Source organism: Coregonus clupeaformis, chromosome 1 (genome assembly GCF_020615455.1).
Source record: "Coregonus clupeaformis isolate EN_2021a chromosome 1, ASM2061545v1, whole genome shotgun sequence".
In the NCBI taxonomy this organism is placed as follows: Eukaryota; Metazoa; Chordata; class Actinopteri; order Salmoniformes; family Salmonidae; genus Coregonus; species Coregonus clupeaformis.
The window spans coordinates 95079178-95096007 of record NC_059192.1 but is presented as its reverse complement, the minus strand read 5'-3'; the positions used below and the strand labels follow the sequence as shown (position 1 = coordinate 95096007).

The 16830-nt window shown below is 41.8% G+C and overlaps 1 protein-coding gene across 1 annotated transcript in view; it reads left to right on the top strand.

Annotated features, from left to right (window-relative positions):
• Positions 1 to 16830, top strand: part of LOC121577803 (neurabin-2-like) — a 70002-nt gene that overhangs the window by 29477 nt on the left and 23695 nt on the right. The window lies entirely within an intron of this gene.

Genomic DNA, 16830 nt, shown 5'->3' with positions numbered 1-16830 from the left:
GGAGCCTTGTTGTTGTCCAGTCCCAATTCACTCCCTACCCATTCCTTTTGGCCTTTCAATGTGCAGATCTATATGGTGGAACCTCCACCACTACACTGCTTATACCTTTCAGACCATTCAGATCTGCACACATTAACGTGTTAGGGCCAAGGGGAAGGGGTGGCGAGCGAATCGGGACCGACTGTGATTTTGAGTGTTTGTTTCCCTTCCTTACGTTGAGCTTGTTGCTGCGACTTGGTTCAATTGTCATCAGGCGATTTAGTGGGATTGAGGGTTTGTCTATAATCCTCAGAGGGACAGTCTACATCATTCTCGGAGGGACATTAAGTCTCTGTTATATGTGCTGAGCTTGTTGCTGCGGCTTGATTAAGGTTTGGTTGTCGTCAGGACAGTGTTTGTTGGAGGTAGGCCAGCCTGAGTGATTCTCGGAGGGACGTTAAGTCTTTGTTTTTGTGCTAAGCTTGTTGCTGCTGCGGTTTCATTATGCCACACGCCAGCTCTCTGAAACCAATTTAGCCCACATATAGTTGGGTTAATTGCAACAGATGAAATGAAACACTCTGAGACTGAGAGTAGCAGATTGTTCAGAACAGGCAGTCTAGCACGAAGATGGCAATGTGACACATGGGACAACCATCTCACCAATGGGGATTCACTTTCCTCCTCATAATTCATTCATAGTTCAGTCAGAGCTTTCTTCAACTACCAAAGTACCATTTCCTCACGCCCTCTCTCCTCGCCTCCTTTTCAAAACCCATTGGAGGAGAAGGTCAGAGGGGAGGAACCTCTGGAGCAGAAAGTCGGTACCGTTGATTCTCCCATGTAGGAGAGCAAATAGTATAGAGAGTGAAGACTTTACAAAATGGAACAAAATCAATATAATAGGAAGAGACTGAGAGTGTTATAAAAGTTGTGAAACTCCCCAGTGGTTATGTTAATAGGTTAGCAGCAGAGCTTGTGGAGAGACTGTGTGGAGAGGAGCATGCTATTTCTGTTGTGAGTAACCATATAACCTCACCCTTCACCACCACCTCCACACAGCCTATTGACTTTAGCCCAACTTTGGATTCGTTTTTTGGGGGGAAGTAAGAAGAGGAGGAACAGGGGAAACTGCTTTCTACTGGGAGGATGTAACCACTTGACCACACTGTTATCCAACCACATCCCTCCCAGCCAAGGGCTGTGTCTCAATACTCTATTTTTGACCAGGGCCCATAGGGAATAGGGTCCCATTTGGGGTGCAGCCAAGGAGCCATTGTGGTAATTGTTGGAAAACAATAGCATGAAGGCATGCCTCTATATACCTCTATGGTGCCAACCTAGTCATTAGTGTGTTTTTGTCAGTCACTCACGTTAGGCAAACTACATTGTAAAAAAATGTGGTTGTCACTTGCTGGGGCATTTTAATATGTGATACATTCCAAATGGTTTCCCTGTTTGGTTTCCCTGTTCTGACACAAACAGAAGGCGTTAGCTTAGTTTAGGTAGTAGCTGCACACAGAGCTTTTGTAGGGCGTCCCAGTCAGTCCGCTGGTAGCAGAGAGGGAGGCAGGGATAGAGGGACGGGTGTTCCTGGCCATCTGTTAGCCACTGTGACCTACTATATGTCACAACTGGAGCAGCAGCAGCGTGTAGTGCTGCATGAATCCTCCCCCGTCCCCAGCCTCCCCAGCCCTGCCCCAGCCCTCCCCCAGCCTTGCCCCAGCCCTGCCCCAGGTCTGCCCCAGCCTCTCCTAGCCTCCCCCAGCCCTGCCCCAGACTCACCCTGCCCCAGCCTCCCCAGCCCTGCCCCAGCCTCCCCCAGCCCTGCCACAGCCTCCCTTAGCCTCCCCCAGCCCCTGCCCCCCAGCCTCACCCCTGCCCCAGCCTCCCCAGCCCTGCCACAGCCTCCCTAGCCCCAGCCTCCATAGCCACAGCCTCCCCTGCCCCAGCCCTGCCCCAGCCTCCTCTAGCCTTGAAGTTTTGACTAGAGTCGCCTAAGTTTCTGCAGTTGCTCGTCATCAACTTCGTAGTAGTTTAGCAGTTAAGAGCATTGGGCCAGTAACCGAAAGGTCGCTGGTGCAAATCCCTGAGCCAACTAGGTGAAAAATCTGTTGATGTGCCCTTGAGCAAGGCACTTAACCCTAATTGCTCCTGTAAGTCACTCTGGATAAGAGTGTCTGCTAAATGACTAAAATGTAAATGTAAAATGTCCTGCCTGCATTGTGGGAGGTTCTTTTTGTTTGACCCACGCGAACGTGACATTTACATTTACATTTACGTCATTTAGCAGACGCTCTTATCCAGAGCGACTTACAAATTGGTGCATTCACCTTATAGCCAGTAGTACAACCACTTTACAATGTTTTTTTTGTTTTTTTTAAGGGGGGGGGGGGTTGGGGTAAGTGGGGGTAGAAGGATTACTTTATCCTATCCCAGGTATTCCTTAAAGAGGTGGGGTTTCAAATGTCTCCGGAAGGTGGTGAGTGACTCCGCTGTCCTGGCGTCGTGAGGGAGCTTGTTCCACCATTGGGGTGCCAGAGCAGCGAACAGTTTTGACTGGGCTGAGCGGGAACTATGCTTCCGCAGAGGAAGGGGAACGCAATGCCCTCGTTTGGGTGTAGGGACTGATCAGAGCCTGAAGGTACGGAGGTGCCGTTCCCCTCACAGCTCCATAGGCAAGCACCATGGTCTTGTAACAGATGCGAGCTTCAACTGGAAGCCAGTGGAGTGTGCGGAGGAGCGGGGTGACGTGAGAGAACTTGGGAAGGTTGAACACCAGGCGGGCTGCGGCATTCTGGATGAGTTGTAGGGGTTTAATTGCACAGACATGACTGAAATAGGAACCAACTTTGTCATGATTCATGTATTTTTTGTATTTGTATTTATTAGGGATCCCCAAGGCAGCAGCTACTCTTGCTGGGGTCCAAACATATTAAAGCACTTACATTACATATAAAACAAAATATAAAACAGTACATCATATGACATTATTACACCACTACCTATCTACAATACAAACTGTTTAATACCACCATACAACATTATCACAATGTGTTCGTATGCATGTGTCTATACCCTTGTGTGTGTCTCTTCACAGTCCCTGTTGTTCCATAAGGTGTATTTTTACCTGTTTTTTAAATCGGATTCTACTGCTTGCATCAGTTACCTGATGTGGAATAGAGTTCCATGTAAAAATGGCTCTGTGTAGTACTGTGCATCTCCCATAGTCTGTTCTGGATTTGGGGACTGTGAAGAGACCTCTGGTGGCATGTCTTGTGGGGTATGCATGGGTGTCCGAGCTGTATGCCAGTATTCCAAACAGACAGCTCGGTACATTCAGCTTGTCAACACCTCTTACAAAAACAAGCAGTGATGAAGTCAATCTCTCTTCCACTCTGAGCCAGGAGAGACTGACATGCATGTCATTGATGTTAGCTCTCCGTGTACTTTTAAGGGCCAGCCGTGCTGCCCTGTTCTGAGCCAACTGCAAATTTCCCAAATCAAATCAAATTTGTAGCAAAATGCTTGTGCTTCTAGCTCCGACAGTGCAGTAATATCTAACAAGTAATATCTAACAATTTCACAACATATACCTAATACACACAAATCTAAATAAGGAATGGAATTTAAGAATATATACATATATGGACAAGCAATGACAGAGTGGCATGGACTAAGATACAGTAGAATATTATAGAATAGAATACAGTATATACATATGAGATGAGTAGTGCAAGATATGTAAACATTATTAAAGTGACTAGTGCTCTATTTCTTAAAGTGATTTAAATAGGCAGCAGCAGCCTCTAATGTGCTAGTGATGGCTATTTAACAGTCTGATGGCCTTGAGATAGAAGCTGTTTTTCATTCTCTCGGTCCCAGGCGGTGATACAGCCCGACAGGATGCTCTCAATTGTGCATCTGTAAAGGTTTGTGAGGGTTTTAGGTGCCAAGCCAAATGTTTTCAACCTCCTGAGGTTGAAGAGGCTCTGTTGCACCTCCTTCACCACACTGTCTGCGTGGGTGGACCATTTCAGATTGTCAGTGATGTGTACGCCAAGGAACTTGAAGCTTTCCACCTTCTCCACTGCGGTCCCGTCGATGTGGATAGGGGAGTGCACCCTCTGCTGTTTCCTGAAGTCCACGATCATCTCCTTTGTTTTGTTGACATTGAGTGAGAGGTTATTTTCCTGGCACCAAACACCCAGAGCCCTCACCTCCTCCCTGTAGGCTGTCTCGTCATTGTTGGTAATCAAGCCTACTACTGTTGTGTAGTCTGCAAACTTGATGATTGAGTTGGAGGCGTGCTTGGCCACGCAGTCATGGGTGAACAGGGAGTACAGGAGGGGGCTGAGCACGCACCCTTGTGGGGCCCCAGTGTTGAGGATCAGCGAAGTGGAGATGTTGTTTCCTACCTTCACCACCTGGGGGCGGCCCATCAGGAAGTCCAGGACCCAGTTGCACAGGGCGGGGTTCAGACCCAGGGCCTCGAGCTTAATGATGAGCTTGGAGGATACTATGGTGTTGAATGCTGAGCTATAGTCAATGAACATCATTCTTACATAGGTATTCCTCTTGTCCAGATGGGATAGGGCGGCGTGCAGTGTGATGGCGATTGCATCGTCTGTGGATCTATATGGGGCAGTAAGCAAATTGAAGTGGGTCTAGGGCGACAGGTAAGGTAGAGGTGATATGATCCTGGACTAGTCTCTCAAAGCACTTCATGATGACAGAGGTGAGTGCTACGGGGCGATAGTCATTTAGTTCAGTTACCTTTGCTTTCTTGGGTACAGGAACAATGGTGGCCATCTTGAAGCATGTGGGAACAGCAGACTTGGAAAGGGAGAGATTGAATATGTCGGTAAACACACCAGCCAGCTGGTCTGCGCATGCTCTGAGAACGAGGCTAGGGATGCCGTCTGGGCCGGCAGCCTTGCAGGGGTTAACATGCTTAAATGTCTTACTCACGCCGGCCATGGAGAAGGAGAGGCCACAGTCCTTGGTAGTGGGCCTCGTCGGTGGCACTGTGTTATCCTCAAAGTGGGCGAAGAAGGTGTTTAGCTTGTCTGGAAGTGAGACGTCGGTGTCGGCGACGTGGCTGGTTTTCCTTTTGTAGTCCGTGATTGTCTGTAGACCCTGCCACATACGTCTTGTGTCTGAGCCGTTGAATTGCGACTCCACTTTGCCTCTTTGGGGCACCTGACCACACTACTAAACAGTAGTCTAGGTGCGACAAAGCTAGGGCCTGTATGACCTGCCTTGTTGATAGTGTTGTTAAGAAGGCAGAGCAGCGCTTAATTATGGACATACTTCTCCCCATCTTAGCTACTGTTGTATCAATATGCTTTGACCATGACAGTCTACAATCCAGGGTTACTCCAAGCAGTTTAGTCACCTCAACTTGCTCAATTTCCACATTATTCATTATGAGATGTAGTTGAGGTTTAGTGTTTAGTGAATGATTTGACCAAAATACAATGCTTTTAGTTTTGGAAATATTCAGGACTAACTTATTTATTTCCAGCCATTCCGAAACTAATTGCAACTCTTTGTTAAGTGTTGCAGTTATTTCAGTTGCTGTAGTAGCTGACGTGTATAGTGTTGAGTCATCTGCATACATAGACACACTGGCTTTACTCAAACACACCCTCTGTGTTCTGTTACACAAGTAACTCTTTATCCACATTATAGCAGGGGGTGTAAAGACATACCACATAAGTTTTTCCAGCAGCATATGTACAAATGAATGTGATATTTGAGTCTCTCTCACCAATTGGTAGTACAATGTACACACATATAACATTAAGAACACCTGCTCTTTCCATGACATAGACTGACCAGGTGAATCCAGGTGAAAGCTATGATCCCTTATTGATGTCACTTGTTATATCCGCTTCAATCAGTGTAGATGAAGGGGATGAGACAGGTTAAAGAATGATATATATGCCTTGATACAAAATAGGGAGGGAGGGAGGGAGATGGAGGAAGGGAGGTGGAGGAAGGGAGATGGAGGGAGGGAGATGGAGGAAGGGAGATGGAGGGGGAGATGGAGGTGGAGATGGAGGGAGGGAGTTGGAGGGAGGGAGTTGGAGGAAGGGAGATGGAGATGGAGGAAGGGAGATGGGGGGAGGGAGATGGAGGGAGGGAGATGGATGGAGGGAGATGGAGGTAGGGAGATGGAGGGAGGGAGATGGAGGAAGGGAGATGGAGGGAGGGAGATGAAGGAGGGAGATGGAGGAAGGGAGATGGAGGGAGATGGAGGAAGGGAGATGGAGAAAGGGGAGATGGAGGGAGATGGAGGAAGGGAGATGAAGGGAGGTAGATGGAGGGAGGGAGATGGATGGATGGAGGGAGAGATGGGGGAGGGAGATGAAGGAAGGGAGATGGAGGGAGGAAGATGAAGGGAGGGAGGGAGGGAGGGAGGGAGGGAGGGAGGAGGGAGGGAGGAAGGGAGAGGAGGGAGGGAGATGGAGGGAGGGAGATGGATGGAGGGAGATGGAGGGAGGGAGATGGAGGAAGGGAGATGGAGGGAGATGGAGGAAGGGAGATGGAGGGAGATGGAGGAAGGGAGATGGAGAAAGGGAGATGGAGGGAGGGAGATGAAGGGAGGGAGATGGAGGGAGGGAGATGGATGGATGGAGGGAGATGGGGAGGGAGGTGAAGGGAGGGAGATGGAGGGAGGAAGATGGATGGAGGGAGATGGGGGAGGGAGATTAAGGGAGGGAGATGGGGGAGGGAGATGAAGGGAGGGAGATGGATGGAGGGAGATGAAGGGAGATGGAGGAAGGGAGATGGAGGAAGGGAGATGAAGGGAGGGAGATGGAGGGAGGGAGATGGAGGAAGGGAGATGGAGGGAGGTAGAATGAGGAAAGGAGATGAAGGGAGGGAGATGGAGGGAGGGAGATGGAGGAAGGGAGATGGAGGGAGGGAGATAGAGGGAGATGGAGGAAGGGAGATGGAGGAAGGGAGATGAAGGGAGGGAGATGGAGGGAGGGAGATGAATGGAGGGAGATGGAGGGAGGGAGATGGAGGGAGATGGATGGAGGGAGATGGATGGAAGGAGATAACTCTATTTGTCCCCTTAGGCCAAGTCTACTAGAGCCATAGTGGTGCTTCAGATACAAACAAAGACAATAAACAGACAGGGCTCTGGTCAAAAGTTGTGCACTATATAGGGAATAGGGTACTATTTTGGACGCACACAGTGACAGAGAGTAAGAAAGATTTGGAGGACCACTTTCAGTTGTTTTAACTGTTGATGTGCTAATGCCCTCAAACTCAACTCTGGACCTCGAAGCCAGTTCCACTAGTGTTTTTCATTCTTCCCCTCTAATCAGGGATTTAGACCTGGGAACCCAGCTGTGTGCAATTAATTATCAAGTAGAACAGAATACCAGTCCGGACCTCGTAGGGTAAGATTTGAATACCCCTGTGCTAATGCCAGGCTACATCAATCAATCAATCAATCAAATTTTATTTATGAAGCCCTTTTTACATCAGCAGAAGTCACAAAGTGCTATACAGAAACCCAGCCTAAAACCCCAAACAGCAAACAATGCAGATGTAGAAGCACGGTGGCTAGGAAAAACTCCCTATAAAGGCAGAAACCTAGGAAGAAACCTAGAGAGGAACCAGGCTCTGAGGGGTGGCCAGTCCCCTTCTGGCTGTTCCGGGTGGAGATTATAACACTACATGGCCATTAAGGCCAGATTTTTCTCCAAGATGTTCAAACGTTAATAGATGACCAGCAGGGTCAAATAATAATCACAGTGGTTGTAGAGGTTGCAACAGGTCAGTACATCAGGAGTGAATGTCACTTTGCTTTTCATAGCCGGGCATTTAGAGGTTGAAATAGCAGGTACGGTAGAGAGAGAGAGTTGAAAACAGCAGGTCTGGGACAAGGTAGCATGTCCGGTGAACAGGTCAGGGTTCCATAGCCGCAGGCAGAATAGTGGAAACTGGAGCAGCAGCACAACCAGGTGGACTGGGGACAGCAAGGAGTCATCAGGCCAGGTAGTCCTGAGGCATGGTCCTAGGGCTCAGGTCCTCCGGGATGGGAGGGAGCGAGGGAAAGCGAGAGATTTAGAGGGAGCATACTTAAATTCACACAGAACACAGGATAAGACAGGAGAATATCACCAGATATAACAGACTGACCCGAGCCTCCCGGCACATAGACTATTGCAGCATCCATTCACACGAAGGCTAAACATATTTTATGTCTGCCTATAATCCATATTATCCTAATCCGCCTAAATACAAAGGCAACCTAAATCACACAACCCATTAAAACCATATGCCAAACCCATGCCATTGGTCTACACCAGTCAGACGTTTACTGGTTTAGGCCGTGTCAGAGTGTGTGTGTGTGTGTGTGTGTGTGTGTGTATGTTTGACTGTATAGTTCTGAGCTGGAATTTATAACGCCATGGGAAGCGTCATCAACAGTGTATGTACTGTGCGATGGCTGCTTTGATGCGAGGCCTTGTCTTCCTGGTGTTCTATTGGAAAACCTTTGATCCAACTGCTTAGACCTAGGTACAGTTTAACCTAGTCAAAGAAATGTGCCTCACCTCAACCTTCCTAGTATTCAATGATGTATGAAAACACAGATAATACTCTTATCTACTTCTCTCAGGGGAAGGTTGATTTAAAAAAATACATTTTAGCAGACGCTCTTATCCAGCGCAACTTACAGTTAGTGAATACATATTTTTTTATACTGGCCCCCCGTGGGAATCGAACCCACAACCCTGGCATTGCAAACGCCATGCTCTATCAACTGAGCTACATCCCTGCCGGCCATTCCCTCCCCTACCCTGGGCCAATTGTGCGCCGCCCATGAGTCTCCCGGTCGCGGCCGGCTGCGACAGAGCCTGGATTCAAACCAGGATCTAGTGGCACAGTTAGCACTGCGATGCAGTGCCTTAGACCACTGCGCCACTCAGGGACAATGTTAAATCTGGCAAGCACTTCACTGTGAGGTTGCTACGGAGATAGAGACCATGTGATTTAGACAGCACTGATCAGGCAAAGAGATGCTACTGTGTGTGTCTGTACTGACTACTCTGAGGCACAAACAGATCTAGAGTAAGAACATGAGAAAAGGTAGCAAACATAAAGACAGTTTAACAGAGAGGAAGATTAACATTTTAGTCATTTAGCAGACACTCTTATCCAGAGCGACTTACAGTTAGTGCATACATTATTATAATTTGTATTTATTTTTTCCATACCCCCCATGGGAATTGACCCCACAACCCTGGCATTGCAAACGCCATGCTCTACCAACTGAGCTACATCCCTGCCGGCCATTCCCTCCCCTACCCTGGGCCAATTGTGCGCCACCCCATAGGTCTCCCGGTCAGCTATGACAGAGCCTGGATTTGAACCAGGATCTCTAGTGGCACAGTGCCTTAGACCACTGCGCCACTCGGGAGGCTAAACATTAAGACAGTTTAACAAAGAGGAAGAGGGATATTAACACAAAGACAGTTTAACATGGAGGAAGAGGGATATTAACACAAAGACAGTTTAACATGGAGGAAGAGGGATATTAACATAAAGACAGTTAAAATGGAGGAAGAGGGATATTAACATAAAGGCAGTTTGAAGTGGAGGAAGAGGGATATTATCATAAAAACCGTTTAACATGGAGGAAGAGGAATATTAACATGAAGACAGTTTAACAAAGAGGAAGAGGGATATCAACATGAAGACAGTTTAAAATGGAGGAAGAGGGATGTTCATATAAAGAAAGTTTTAAAAGGAGGAAGAGGGATATTAACATAAAGACAGTTTACATGGAGGAAGAGGTATATTAACATAAAGACAGTTTAACATGGAGGAAGAGGGATATTAACATAAAGACAGTTTGAAGTGGAGGAAGAGGGATATTAACATAAAGACAGTTTGACATGGAGGAAGAGGGATATTAACATAAAGACAGTTTGACATTGTGGAAGAGGGATATTACCATAAAGACAGTTTAGATTGGAGGAAGAGGGATATTAACATAAGGACAGTTTACATGGAGGAAGAGGGATATTAACATAAAGACAGTTTGAAGTGGAGGAAGAGGGATATTAACATAAAGACAGTTTAATGTGGAGGAAGAGGGATATTAACATAAGGACAGTTTACATGGAGGGAGAGGGATATTAACATAAAGACAGTTTGACATGGAGGAAGAGGGATATTAACATAAAGACAGTTTGAAGTGGAGGAAGAGGGATATTATCATAAAAAACGTTTAACATGGAGGAAGAGGGATATTAACATGAAGACAGTTTAACAAAGAGGAAGAGGGATATCAACATAAAGACAGTTTAAAATGGAGGAAGAGAGATGTTCATATAAAGAAAGTTTTATATGGAGGAAGAGGGATATTTACATAAAGACAGTTTAACATGGAGGAAGAGGGATATTATAATGAGGACAGTTTAAAATGGAGGAAGAGGGATATTAACATAAAGACAGTTTAACAAAGAGGAAGAGGGATATTAACATGAAGACAGTTTTACAAAGAGGAAGAGGGATATTAACATGAAGACAGTTTTACAAAGAGGAAGAGGGATATGAACATAAAGACAGTTTAACAAAAAGACAGAGGGATGTTAACATAAAGACAGTTTAACGTGGAGGAAGAGAAAGGATATTAACATAAAGACAGTTTAACAAAGAGGAAGAGGGATATTAACATAAAGACAGTTTAACATGGAGGAAGAGGGATATTAACATGAAGACAGTTTAAAGTGGAGGAAGAGGGACATTAACATAAAGACAGTTTAACGTGGATGAATGGGGAAATTAACATAAAGACAGTTTAACAAAGAGGCAAAGGGATATTTACATAAAGACAGTTTAACAAAGAGGAAGAGGGATATTAACATAAAGACAGTTTAACACAAAGGCAGAGAGATATTAACATAAAGACAGTTTAACATGGAGTAAGAGGGATATTAACATAACAACAGTTTAACGTGGAGGAAGATGGATTTAACATAAAGACAGTTTAACAAAGAGGAAGAGGGATATTAACATAAAGACAGTTTGACATGGAGGAAGAGGGATATTAACATAAAGACAGTTTGAAGTGGAGGAAGAGGGATATTATCATAAAAAACGTTTAACATGGAGGAAGAGGGATATTAACATGAAGACAGTTTAACAAAGAGGAAGAGGGATATCAACATAAAGACAGTTTAAAATGGAGGAAGAGGGATGTTCATATAAAGAAAGTTTTATACGGAGGAAGAGGGATATTTACATAAAGACAGTTTAACATGGAGGAAGAGGGATATTATAATGAGGACAGTTTAAAATGGAGGAAGAGGGATATTAACATAAAGACAGTTTAACAAAGAGGAAGAGGGATATTAACATGAAGACAGTTTTACAAAGAGGAAAAGGGATATTAACATGAAGACAGTTTTACAAAGAGGAAGAGGGATATGAACATAAAGACAGTTTAACAAAAAGACAGGGATGTTAACATAAAGACAGTTTAACGTGGAGGAAGAGAAAGGATATTAACATAAAGACAGTTTAACAAAGAGGAAGAGGGATATTAAAGTAAAGACAGTTTAACATGGAGGAAGAGGGATATTAACATGAAGACAGTTTAACAAAAAGGCAGAGGGATATTAACATAAAGACAGTTTAAAATGGAGGAAGAGAGATATTAACATAAAGACAGTTTAAAGTGGAGGAAGAGGGACATTAACATAAAGACAGTTTAACGTGGATGAATGGGGAAATTAACATAAAGACAGTTTAACAAAGAGGCAAAGGGATATTTACATAAAGACATTTTAACAAAGAGGAAGAGGGATATTAACATAAAGACAGTTTAACATGGAGTAAGAGGGATATTAACATAACAACAGTTTAACATGGAGGAAGATGGATTTAACATAAAGACAGTTTAACAAAGAGGAAGAGGGATATTAACATAAAGACAGTTTGACATGGAGGAAGAGGTATATTAACATAAAGACAGTTTGAAGTGGAGGAAGAGGGATATTATCATAAAAAAACGTTTAACATGGAGGAAGAGGGATATTAACATGAAGACAGTTTAACAAAGAGGAAGAGGGATATCAACATAAAGACAGTTTAAAATGGAGGAAGAGGGATGTTCATATAAAGAAAGTTTTATATGGAGGAAGAGGGATATTTACATAAAGACAGTTTAACATGGAGGAAGAGGGTATTATAATGAGGACAGTTTAAAATGGAGGAAGAGGGATATTAACATAAAGACAGTTTAACAAAGAGGAAGAGGGATATTAACATGAAGACAGTTTTACAAAGAGAAAGAGGGATATTAACATGAAGACAGTTTTACAAAGAGGAAGAGGGATATGAACATAAAGACAGTTTAACAAAAAGACAGAGGGATGTTAACATAAAGACAGTTTAACGTGGAGGAAGAGAAAGGATATTAACATAAAGACAGTTTAACAAAGAGGAAGAGGGATATTAACGTAAAGACAATTTAACATGGAGGAAGAGGGATATTAACATGAAGACAGTTTAACAAAAAGGCAGAGGGATATTAACATAAAGACAGTTTAAAATGGAGGAAGAGAGATATTAACATAAAGACAGTTTAACAAAGAGGAAGAGGGATATTAACATGAAGACAGTTTTACAAAGAGGAAGAGGGATATTAACATAAAGACAGTTTAACAAAAGACAGAGGGATATTAACATAAAGACAGTTTAACATGGAGGAAGAGGGATATCAACATAAAGACAGTTTAACATTGTGGAAGAGGGATATTAACATGAAGACAGTTTTACAAAGAGGAAGAGGGATATTAACATAAAGACAGTTTAACAAAAAGACAGAGGGATATTAACATAAAGACAGTTTAACATGGAGGAAGAGGGATATCAACATAAAGACAGTTTAAAATGGAGGAAGAGGGATGTTCATATAAATACAGTTTTAAATGGAGGAAGAGGGATGTTCATATAAAGAAAGTTTTAAATGGAGGAAGAGGGATATTTACATAAAGACAGTTTAACCAAAAGGCAGAGGGATATTAACATAAATACAGTTAAAATGGAGGAAGAGGCATATTAACATAAAGACAGTTTAACGTGGAAGAAGAGGGATATTAACATAACGACAGTTTAACAAATAGGAAAAGAGATATTTACATTAAGACAGTTTAACAAAGAGGAAGAGGGATATTAACATAAAGACAGTTTAACATGGAGGAAGAGGGATATCAACATAAAGACAGTTTAAAATGGAGGAAGAGGGATATTAACATAAAGACAGTTTAATGTGGAGGAAGAGGGATATCTAAAGACAGTTTAACATGGAAGAGGAAGGATATTAACATAAAGACAGTTTAACTAAGAGGAAGAGGGATAATAACGTAAAGACAGTTTAACAAAAAGGCAGAGCGATATTAACATAAAGACAGTTTAACGTGGAGGAAGAGGGATGTTAACATAAAGACAAGTTAACATGGAGAAAGAGGGATATTAACATAAAGACTGTTTAAAATGGAGCAAGTGGGATATCAACATAAATACAGTTTAAAATGGAGGAAGAGGATTGTTCATATAAAGAAAGTGTTAAATGGAGGAAGAGGGATATTTACATAAAGACAGTTTAACTAAGAGGAAGAGGGATATTAACATAAAGACAGTTTAACATGGAGGAAGAGGGATATTAACATGAAGACAGTTTAAAGTGGAGGAAGAGGGACATTAACATAAAGACAGTTTAACGTGGATGAATGGGGAAATTAACATAAAGACAGTTTAACAAAGAGGCAAGAGGTATATTTACATAAAGACAGTTTAACAAAGAGGAAGAGGGATATTAACATAAAGACAGTTTAACACAAAGGCAGAGGTATTACATAAGACAGTTTAACATGGAGTAAGAGGGATATTAACATAACAACAGTTTAACGTGGAGGAAGATGGATTTAACATAAAGACAGTTTAACAAAGAGGAAGAGGGATATTAACATAAAGACAGTTTGACATGGAGGAAGAGGGATATTAACATAAAGACAGTTTGAAGTGGAGGAAGAGGGATATTATCACAAAAAACGTTTAACATGGAGGAAGAGGGATATTAACATGAAGACAGTTTAACAAAGAGGAAGAGGGATATCAACATAAAGACAGTTTAAAATGGAGGAAGAGGGATGTTCATATAAAGAAAGTTTTATACGGAGGAAGAGGGATATTTACATAAAGACAGTTTAACATGGAGGAAGAGGGATATTATAATGAGGACAGTTTAAAATGGAGGAAGAGGGATATTAACATAAAGACAGTTTAACAAAGAGGAAGAGGGATATTAACATGAAGACAGTTTTACAAAGAGGAAAGAGGGATATTAACATGAAGACAGTTTTACAAAGAGGAAGAGGGATATGAACATAAAGACAGTTTAACAAAAAGACAGGGGATGTTAACATAAAGACAGTTTAACGTGGAGGAAGAGAAAGGATATTAACATAAAGACAGTTTAACAAAGAGGAAGAGGGATATTAACAGTAAAGACAGTTTAACATGGAGGAAGAGGGATATTAACATGAAGACAGTTTAACAAAAGGCAGAGGGATATTAACATAAAGACAGTTTAAAATGGAGGAAGAGAGATATTAACATAAAGACAGTTTAAAGTGGAGGAAGAGGGACATTAACATAAAGACAGTTTAACGTGGATGAATGGGGGAAATTAACATAAAGACAGTTTAACAAAGAGGCAAAGGGATATTTACATAAAGACATTTTAACAAAGAGGAAGAGGGATATTAACATAAAGACAGTTTAACATGGAGTAAGAGGGATATTAACATAACAACAGTTTAACATGGAGGAAGATGGATTTAACATAAAGACAGTTTAACAAAGAGGAAGAGGGATATTAACATAAAGACAGTTTGACATGGAGGAAGAGGGATATTAACATAAAGACAGTTTGAAGTGGAGGAAGAGGGATATTATCATAAAAAACGTTTAACATGGAGGAAGAGGGATATTAACATGAAGACAGTTTAACAAAGAGGAAGAGGGATATCAACATAAAGACAGTTTAAAATGGAGGAAGAGGGATGTTCATATAAAGAAAGTTTTATATGGAGGAAGAGGGATATTTACATAAAGACAGTTTAACATGGAGGAAGAGGGATATTATAATGAGGACAGTTTAAAACGGAGGAAGAGGGATATTAACATAAAGACAGTTTAACAAAGAGGAAGAGGGATATTAACATGAAGACAGTTTTACAAAGAGAAAGAGGGATATTAACATGAAGACAGTTTTACAAAGAGGAAGAGGGATATGAACATAAAGACAGTTTAACAAAAAGACAGAGGGATGTTAACATAAAGACAGTTTAACGTGGAGGAAGAGAAAGGATATTAACATAAAGACAGTTTAACAAAGAGGAAGAGGGATATTAACGTAAAGACAGTTTAACATGGAGGAAGAGGGATATTAACATGAAGACAGTTTAACAAAAAGGCAGAGGGATATTAACATAAAGACAGTTTAAAATGGAGGAAGAGAGATATTAACATAAAGACAGTTTAACAAAGAGGAAGAGGGATATTAACATGAAGACAGTTTTACAAAGAGGAAGAGGGATATTAACATAAAGACAGTTTAACAAAAGACAGAGGGATATTAACATAAAGACAGTTTAACATGGAGGAAGAGGGATATCAACATAAAGACAGTTTAACATTGTGGAAGAGGGATATTAACATGAAGACAGTTTTACAAAGAGGAAGAGGGATATTAACATAAAGACAGTTTAACAAAAAGACAGAGGGATATTAACATAAAGACAGTTTAACATGGAGGAAGAGGGATATCAACATAAAGACAGTTTAAAATGGAGGAAGAGGGATGTTCATATAAAGAAAGTTTTAAATGGAGGAAGAGGGATATTTACATAAAGACAGTTTAATAAAGAGGAAGAGGGATATTTACATAAAGACAGTTTAACCAAAAGGCAGAGGGATATTAACATAAATACAGTTAAAATGGAGGAAGAGGCATATTAACATAAAGACAGTTTAACGTGGAAGAAGAGGGATATTAACATAACGACAGTTTAACAAATAGGAAAAGAGATATTTACATTAAGACAGTTTAACAAAGAGGAAGAGGGATATTAACATAAAGACAGTTTAACATGGAGGAAGAGGGATATCAACATAAAGACAGTTTAAAATGGAGGAAGAGGGATATTAACATAAAGACAGTTTAATGTGGAGGAAGAGGGATATTAACATAAAGACAGTTTAACATGGAAGAGGAAGGATATTAACATAAAGACAGTTTAACTAAGAGGAAGAGGGATAATAACGTAAAGACAGTTTAACAAAAAGGCAGAGCGATATTAACATAAAGACAGTTTAACGTGGAGGAAGAGGGATGTTAACATAAAGACAAGTTAACATGGAGAAAGAGGGATATTAACATAAAGACTGTTTAAAATGGAGCAAGAGGGATATCAACATAAATACAGTTTAAAATGGAGGAAGAGGATTGTTCATATAAAGAAAGTGTTAAATGGAGGAAGAGGGATATTTACATAAAGACAGTTTAACTAAGAGGAAGAAGGGATATTAACGTAAAGACAGTTTAACAAAAAGGCAGAGCGATATTAACATAAAGACAGTTTAACATGGAGGAAGAGGGATATTAACAGAAAGACAGTTTAACATGGAGGAAGAGGGATATTAACATAAAGACAGTTTAACGTGGAGGAAGAGGGATATTAACATGAAGACAGTTTTACAAAGAGGAAGAGGGATATTAACATAAAGACAGTTTAACAAAAAGACAGAGGGATA